The sequence below is a fragment of the Teleopsis dalmanni genome, chromosome X, assembly GCF_002237135.1.
Source record: "Teleopsis dalmanni isolate 2A chromosome X, ASM223713v2, whole genome shotgun sequence".
Lineage (NCBI taxonomy): Eukaryota > Metazoa > Arthropoda > Insecta > Diptera > Diopsidae > Teleopsis > Teleopsis dalmanni.
In genome coordinates, this window is record NC_051848.1 from 97,618,509 (window position 1) to 97,627,156 (window position 8,648).

Consider the following 8,648-nt stretch of genomic DNA (forward strand, 5'->3'; position numbering starts at 1 on the left):
GTATTTATGTTTCCTTGCTTTAAGATTATATGTATATAAATATTTAATAAAAAAATAATTAAAATTATATTGATTAATTATGATATATAAAGCACAAAACTATTTTAATATTAAGAAAAAACAAATTTAAATTATTGTTAGTATATAAAAATTTACACTATTAAAAAGATATAGACTGCAAATTTTAAAATATTATTTTTTAAATTCAATTAAGCTTTAACAAAATATAATAATATATAGTTATATAAATATAGAAGGATATTTTTATTGATAGAAAAATAAACTTTAATTTTATAATTAAAAAAAATTTTGTATAGTTTGCCAAGAAATTGTTTGCAATTGGACAAAATTGTGTTTGTTAATAGTTTAAAAAAAAACATTTATATATAAACATATATAATATTATACACAAACTATTTTAATCAAAAAGTAGTAAAAAAAAGTATAAATTGTAAACATTTTCTTGACAATATATAAACAGTTTTTCATAATTTAAAAAATTTCAATAAACAAAATCGCATTTTTTGTCCTTCTATTTTGTTTAAAATTTCAAAATTTTCTTTTTCAATATATTTATAAAAAAAATTTATAAAATTTTAATATTATTTAGGCAGTTTATATTTAAAAAAATTAGTTTTAAGAAAAAATTTGTAAAAAATTTAAGTGAAGCTGGGCTACTGAAATGCAATAATGTTTTTCTTTACTATCAATAATTTTTTAGAAAATATTGTTAAAGAAATTAGTAGAAAGCAAAAAATTTAAATAATTTCTTCTATTATTTTTATTGTTAATGTAAATTTAATTAAATTTAATTAATACTTATTTTCGATTAATTGTCTGAACTACATATATATAAAAATTGTTAGTAATAATAAATATTAAATTTAAGAAACATTTCACTGCTTAAATTTCAAATGATTACTTTTTTAAATTTATAATATAATTAATTATTTGCGCTGTTGTTTAACTTTAGTTAATTTTCCTATTAAAATTATTAATTTCATTTAAGATTTATTTTAAGTTTTATTATTAAAATCAATAATTATATGTAGTTGTGTCCAGTGTGCCACAAGTCTCTCTTTAAATTTTATTAGAAATAAATTTTTGTTAATTTAAAAAATAAAAACATATATATTTAATATATGTAATATATTTAGTATATATTATATATTAATATATATTCATATTTATAAGTTTATAAATTTGTCGCAAGCAGCTTATTTTTCTTTCCTCTTAGTCAAGAAAATTGGTTTAATTAAAAACTATTTATATTTAAAATAATTAATTGCAAAGTTTGCTGATTAATTAATATTGTTAACAAAAATTATAAAAAATTATAAAATTTTTGTGCACTTAAAGAAAAATATTGTAATATCATTAGACTTTTCGTTAGATTAATAATGTTTACATAATAAATCAATATATACATTTAATTATTATAAAAATAATATAAATTATGTCAAATAATTATATTAATTTTGCTCTTAAATAACATAATTTAGTATAAAAAAGTTATAGTCGATTTTCTTTGAAAAGCTTTTGTTTGTAGACTGAATTGATAAAATTTCTAATTTATTTTTAATTTTATTTGTTATTTTTAAAATAATATTAATAATATCTAAACAAAGTTAGTCGAAATCAAACAGTTAGTTAAACAAATCCAAACAATCATTTTTGAACAATTCACATATTAATATTATATATTTCATATATATAATTATTTCCATTTATAATATATGTATATCATTATTTCATAAAACATTTACCTTTTTGGTTTTATTAGATAAATATGCATATAATAAAAATTTCTAATATCATTTATATCGGTTACTGCAAATATAATTAGCATAAAATGTTTTTATTTAATTTATATAAAAATTATGATATATATTATTTGTATTAACGAAATGAATTTGTAATTTAAATTAATTTATATTGAATAAAGTGAAAATAAAATAAAAAATAAATTACATTATATATATATTATTAGAATTAAAAAAAAATTTAGACATGTTACATGTATTCCAAGTTTTACGCCATTAGAGCCACCCTCGAGACGAAGTTATCAAGAAGTAATATTTTGTTAATACTTATATTGAAGATATATGTTGTTGTTGTTGTAACCCGCCGGGACCTGCTTGTGAAGTCCCTTTGGGGGTGGTCGAACGGCACTTGAAGATATATCATTTTTTTAAGTGGCATAAGTTGTATATTGAAAAATTGTTTGCTTGTATTATTTTATCTAAGTCCATGGGCTTTAGTTTATTGCTCTTTTTTGTTCCTGCCTCCTATCTGCCTTGTTTCTTGTTTCTGTCCAGCATATGCACAGCTACGTTTTACCACTCTAGGAGCTTTAATTTTTGGGAATCTTGGTCAATGGCATGAACTCCCCTTAAATACCATTATAAGCTTTGCCTGACGTTCAAGGTGATTTTAAGCCTCAGAGTTTTTTTCTTATACGATAAAACACAATTGCAACCTAATCTAATCTATTGGTAATATTTATTGGACAATTGTTGAAAAGAATATATGGGTGAACTAACCAAAGAAATAACCTCTTTTTTTGACGTTCTATGATTTTTCGAATTTGATTTCTTGCGGTATTATTTCTTTGGTGTTTTGGTTGGTTAGACCAAAAATTTTTCAAGTAGTTGGCAGCAAGCCAACCTTGTGGATAAAAATCTTTTCAAGAGTAATATTATATAGTTCGGTTAAGCTATTTATTATACGAGTACATCATAATATTACCATAAGATTAATACCATCTTGTCTTGCAGAAGGAAGATTACGCATTGTTATTGCATAGGCTATTATTACACAGGTTATTACATACACCTACCACAAGTTTGTTGTAGAAAAGATTATATATGGGTAAGTAGTATTTATATTCATTGACTATTTCTATCTGCATTCAGCTAGTATTGAAATGATTAAATTCTTAATTCATCATTATAAGCACAAAGTTCATGAAACGTTATTATTATTAAAAAGAAGGGATTGTGCACTACGACCTAAAAGATATAGTGTACTCCTTACTCGGGTTAGAGTGTCTCTCCAAGTCCGATTTCTTTAATGAAAGACAGTATAGAGCCATTCCTTTCCTCCTAGGTGTTTCTTCCGGTTGTGCATCAGTACTGGGCACTTCCCAAGCACATGGTATGCAGTTTCTCTCTCTTCTCTACAGTATCTGCAGTCTGAGTTGGATTGAATTCCTAACTTCAATAGGTGATTATTCAATCTACAGTGACCGGTCAATAATCCCGTAATAATTCTTGGGTTATTTTTTGATTGCTCTATGTAATATTTAAAGCGTCTTAAGTTGTAAGTCCCTAACAGCATTTTAAATTGTGAGAGTCCTGGTATCCTTTCCCAATAGAGTTCACTTTCTTTTTCCTCTGCACCATTTATAAGAATAGATAGAGTTCCTTTGCCTAGACCACAGAATGATTCGAGACCTATCATTCTTGAGGCTGCGCCTCTTCTTACAAGTTTGCCTGCCATTTCATTGCCTTGGATACCAGTATGTTTTGGAATCCATATTTGGTGCACCTGATTGTTCCAGCCGAGTATGTTCAGCTTGTCAATGCACTCCCATACCAGTTTAGATGATACCTGGTAGGATATAAGTGCCATTATAGCTGCCTGGCTGTCAGTCAGTATTGCGATTTTACGATTCCGGTTACGTTCAGGGTTGAAACTGGCGCATCTATCTAACGTGTCATTTAGAATGAGAGATGGTGCGCAATTAATTTAATATGTTTTGGTTTGGTATAGAATTTAACGACACGAAACATTCAATTTAGAAATAAAAAATAAATATTTTTTGTCATTTTTTGTGTACAATTGATTTAATGGTATTACGGTGCGTATGAGTGACGTAAGGGATACCTGATAAATTAATTTTTTTTATTACTTCTGGAAACTATACTGAAATGATAATGATAGTTAAACCATGCTAAATGCTAACCTTTAACCGCTTAAAACCAATAATTAATTCACGTAAGCCAATCTCGTCTCACCAATTGGGAATTCACTAACAATATTCTACCGTAAGTCAGGTGCCAGGTGCAGAATCAGGTGCAGGTAGAATCAGAGAAATAATAGGAAATTAATTTTCAGTGGTCTTTTTGGACAATGCTCAAGTTTCTGAGAAAGTATAGCATATAGAAAATATAAAGCAATATTTAACATTTGAAATGTTGTCTTCCAATCCAGAGAGAGAGAGAGATTATAGTACCCTTAAAAAGTCATACATAACAATACTTTCGCTTGAAACGAGGATATAAATATTATTACTTGGAAATAATATTTATATCCTTGGCGTCGCACAAGGAAGCTTACTTGATCCAATTCTATACAACCTTTGCTGTTTCATCTCTACCCCTGCCTGACAAAACCACAGAAGTTCTACCTTTTATTTTATTTTAGACTAATATTATTATAGGAGTATTTTAAAAAAATTATTCAACATACACTTCATATATGACATGACATGAAATTATACTCATTCCAATAATTTTAACTTCCTAACCGTTCATATCTTATATAAGCTAAACAACATAAACCTGAGAAATATAATCCATGTCCAATTATTAATCTATATCTACCACAAACTCTTAACTTTCTAAAATTATCAATACCTGTTAAAACAATTTCTATATGAGGAACAAAAGAATCTAATAATTTCAATTATTATAAAATTATAATATATTATAATAACTAATAATTTCACATCAACTTGAAGCGAACATTTTAATCTAATTTAAATCTAATTAAATTAAATTAAATTAAATTAAATTCTAATAAAAGGACATATAATTAAATTTCAAAAAAGAAAAAACAAATACAATAAAAGAAAATTGAAAAAGTTAAAATTAATAAAAAAAATACAAGAATTATATATATAATTACTCAAAAAATATAAATTTAAATTTCCTGATTTTTTAATAAAATAAAAAATTCTTAATAACAAAGTATGAAATAATAATTAAATTCTAGCTTGTGAGAGTTCATTTTGGCATGGAATTAATTTTTCTTTAAAAAATAAATATATATAGGAATAATATTCGTTCTAGAAAAAGTTAAAACTGAAAAAATTAATACAAAAATTATATTAATTATAAATAAATTATTATAATTCTTAAATTCATTAATTTATTTTTTCTCTTGCTATTAATATGAGTGACTTGAACAAAATCTTAATAAAATTAATCCATTAGAAATTATATCACATCATAAAAAAATAAAAAAAAGATATAAAATAATTTCAAAAAATAAATTATTAAAATAAAATTAATAAAAATTTAAAACAAAAATAATATATTTTGAACTATTGAAACTATTTTAAAATTCGAAATAAACATTTTCATGGGTTCAAACTTTAAAAATTATTATTAGAAAATAATTTATATTATTTGTTAAAATTATTATTTACAAAAAGAAAAAATATTAATACAAAATAATTTCTATCAATTATAAGTATTGTATATAAAAAAAAAATATTATTACAAAATAATTTCTATTATTCTATTATAATTATTATATATAAAAAAAATATTAATACAAAATAAATTCTATAATCTATTATATTTTTATCTATTAATTTATATTTTTTATAATCTATTATTATAACAATGAATTCTAAGCTTAGTAATAAAGATAATAAATCTTTTCGTTTAGAAAAATGAAAGAAAATACTACAATTAATCAATTATATAAAATATGAATAAATAATAAATAAATTAGTTAATTAATTATGATTATTTAAGTTTTAATAGTTCAATAAAAAAAAATTCCTAGAAATGGATAAACAAGAAGTTTTTGTCTATTTCTAGTAGAAGTTAATAAAAATTAAAATCAATACCGCATTTGAAATCATATGTTTATTATTATCATATGTGGAATTATATTCTCTGTGGTTCATATATTCTCACTAATGCCGCTCTAAGAAATCAAATAAAAAATTGTGTCATAAAAATTTGAATTCTCATTCAGTTTACTTTATCGCTCCGATAAATAGGAACATAATGAGTGTTTATAAGTATAATTTTAATATGATTTGTGTTTAATTTTGTTTTGTGCTTATTTGACGTCGTTTTTTTGTTGGAGATAACAAAAACTGATACAAGTAGAACAGTATCTACTTTATCTAGTGCATTCATTTTATAGCAGCGATGATATATGTAGTATTTTTTATTATTTATTAAAAAAAAATTTGAGTTGATATATATTTTGATTAATTACACTTACAAATGCTATACTATTTGTGGATTTGAATGTAATATATTTTGTACTTGACCCGACACGATAAATAATAAGATTTATAAAGATTTTTATATATAAGCTCTAAGCTTAGAACTTAGCCGTAAGCTCTACTGCAAGGAAATTTGACAGGGTGAACAAATAATGTAGAGAATTACGCAAAGTACTAGAGAAGGTAAAAAAATAAAACGATAAAATTGAAAAGAAATTGAGATGAAAAGAGGTGTAATGTTTTTTTTTTATGGCCAGTAACATTTACAGAAAGAATAGAGAAATTGTTAACAGAGTTATTCACAGTTGAGACGGGGTTTATTAGAGCATGCAGTTAGGAAATAAATGGGTGTAAAAAGGCGGTAGTGGAAATAAAATCAGAAATAAAGAAACTTAAGTGAAATATAAGTTGAAATGATGGAAATTTTATGGCGCAAGGCTAGAGCAAGATCTTCGGAGCCCTTACACATTATTTAATTCTTAATGATTTCATTAAATTTTATGATAATTAGTTACAATAATAATTAGTTACAAAATACTTAAATTTAATTGTGTATTTATCGCTAATTAATGTGGTTTAATTGTGAAGTATAAACATAGTTTTGAACCATTTAGCCAACATTTGCGATTTATGTTCTGCAACATTATATCTCTTTGCTATGTTTAAAACGAATACATAAACTAAAGCTATACGTATATAATTGCAATTAACTTTTGTTATTACACCATTTCATATTTATTACATATTGAAATTAATATTCGTTTGAAAAGGATATACCCAATACAGAATTTTTCAATTCTGTGTTGGGTGAAGTCGTGAAAAAAGTTTAGGTCCATTTTACTGCCCCGCCCACCAATTCAGTATAAAAAACTAAATAAATACAGCTACAAAACACTTTTTTACCCCTCACACATAAAATGTAAAAATATGTACTAATTTACCAGAAGTGTTTATAGATTGATCACATAAAATTGATGAACAATTGTTGGAAAATCCATTCGCAAAAAATATTCACAACATAATATGGCATTAATATGTAAGAAAAAAGAAAAAAAAATTTACAATCAATTTACGAAGCATATTTTTTCGATCGAGTGAAATGATCCAAAAAAAAATTAATTTGTATTATAATAGTTCCGAACATATTTCAAGACAGACGTATGAATTTACCGTCTTTCAGATATACAAAACTTTTTAATTGAGGAGAGTAAAACTTTCTTCAGCATCCTTTTAACATCGGTTAATATTGAAAATGGAGCCCGTTTCCCACAGACTTTTCTAAATTTCTTTAACTATAGAATTATTTCTTACCATTAAAACATCTTATAGGAAACCACACCCTGCATACCTATAAAATAATATTTACAATTCAATACTGCATACATAAAAATATGTATATCCATGCATTACCATTCGATGAATAAACCAGCCAACGGTGCGGACTGCCAAACACTATATGAAGACTTTCCATTTCTATCTGATTGAATCAACGTTTTTGCTATTATTATATATAACTATAATTAGTTAGTTAGTTGAGGTGGAGCGAGGACTAGTCCTTCTCGTAATAGTGGGTAGTAAGTAGAAGATCAAGCTAGAACCAGCCAGAGCCTTAACAAAGGCAAGAATCTGGCTAATGCTAATGCTGGAGATATAACTATAGTAAAGAGTGAAAAATGTTTAATGGTAAGTATGACAGAAATTCCGGTATAAAATACTGCGTATAGGTTATGTTACGTTATACAGGCGATCCTACACTTTGTATAACTACCAAAAATTCTTATCTGCTAGGGTTATTTTCAATGAATAACAATCAGGATTTCGAGTTCAATATCAATAAAATTATGAAAAATTTAAGTATAAGCGTAATCCAATATTCAGGCTATATAGGAAGCAAGTGTAGTTTTTTACACAATTTGCTAAAAATCAGATACTTTAATAAATATGCTAAAAGGTAACTTTTTCATTAGTAAGATATTGCCAGCTATATGCACTTGAACACAAAATTGAAACCAATTTAAATAGAGGAGCATTAATGTTACACTTGGGATATACTTTAAAGTAGTAATATCGCAACAGTAACCAGAATGTATGCATAAGGAATATAATGATTCTAGAGATTAAAGAGCTAAGTTTAGGTAAGTTTTATTAATAAGTACGCTAAAAGTAGGTATGGTAACAAATTCTTTTTTTAGTAACTTTGAAGTTTTCAATATTACTAGTTTCGTTAAGACTTTCGCTCAATATAAAGTTATATACTAGGTTTACCTTACAATTTATGCCCTGACTGACTTCTTGAGTACAGTTCAAATGTCAAACAGTGTAATAGTACAAAATTCAACTAAAAATAAAAACTGATATCACTTCTCTACAAAAAAAAATCGCGATATGAAATATG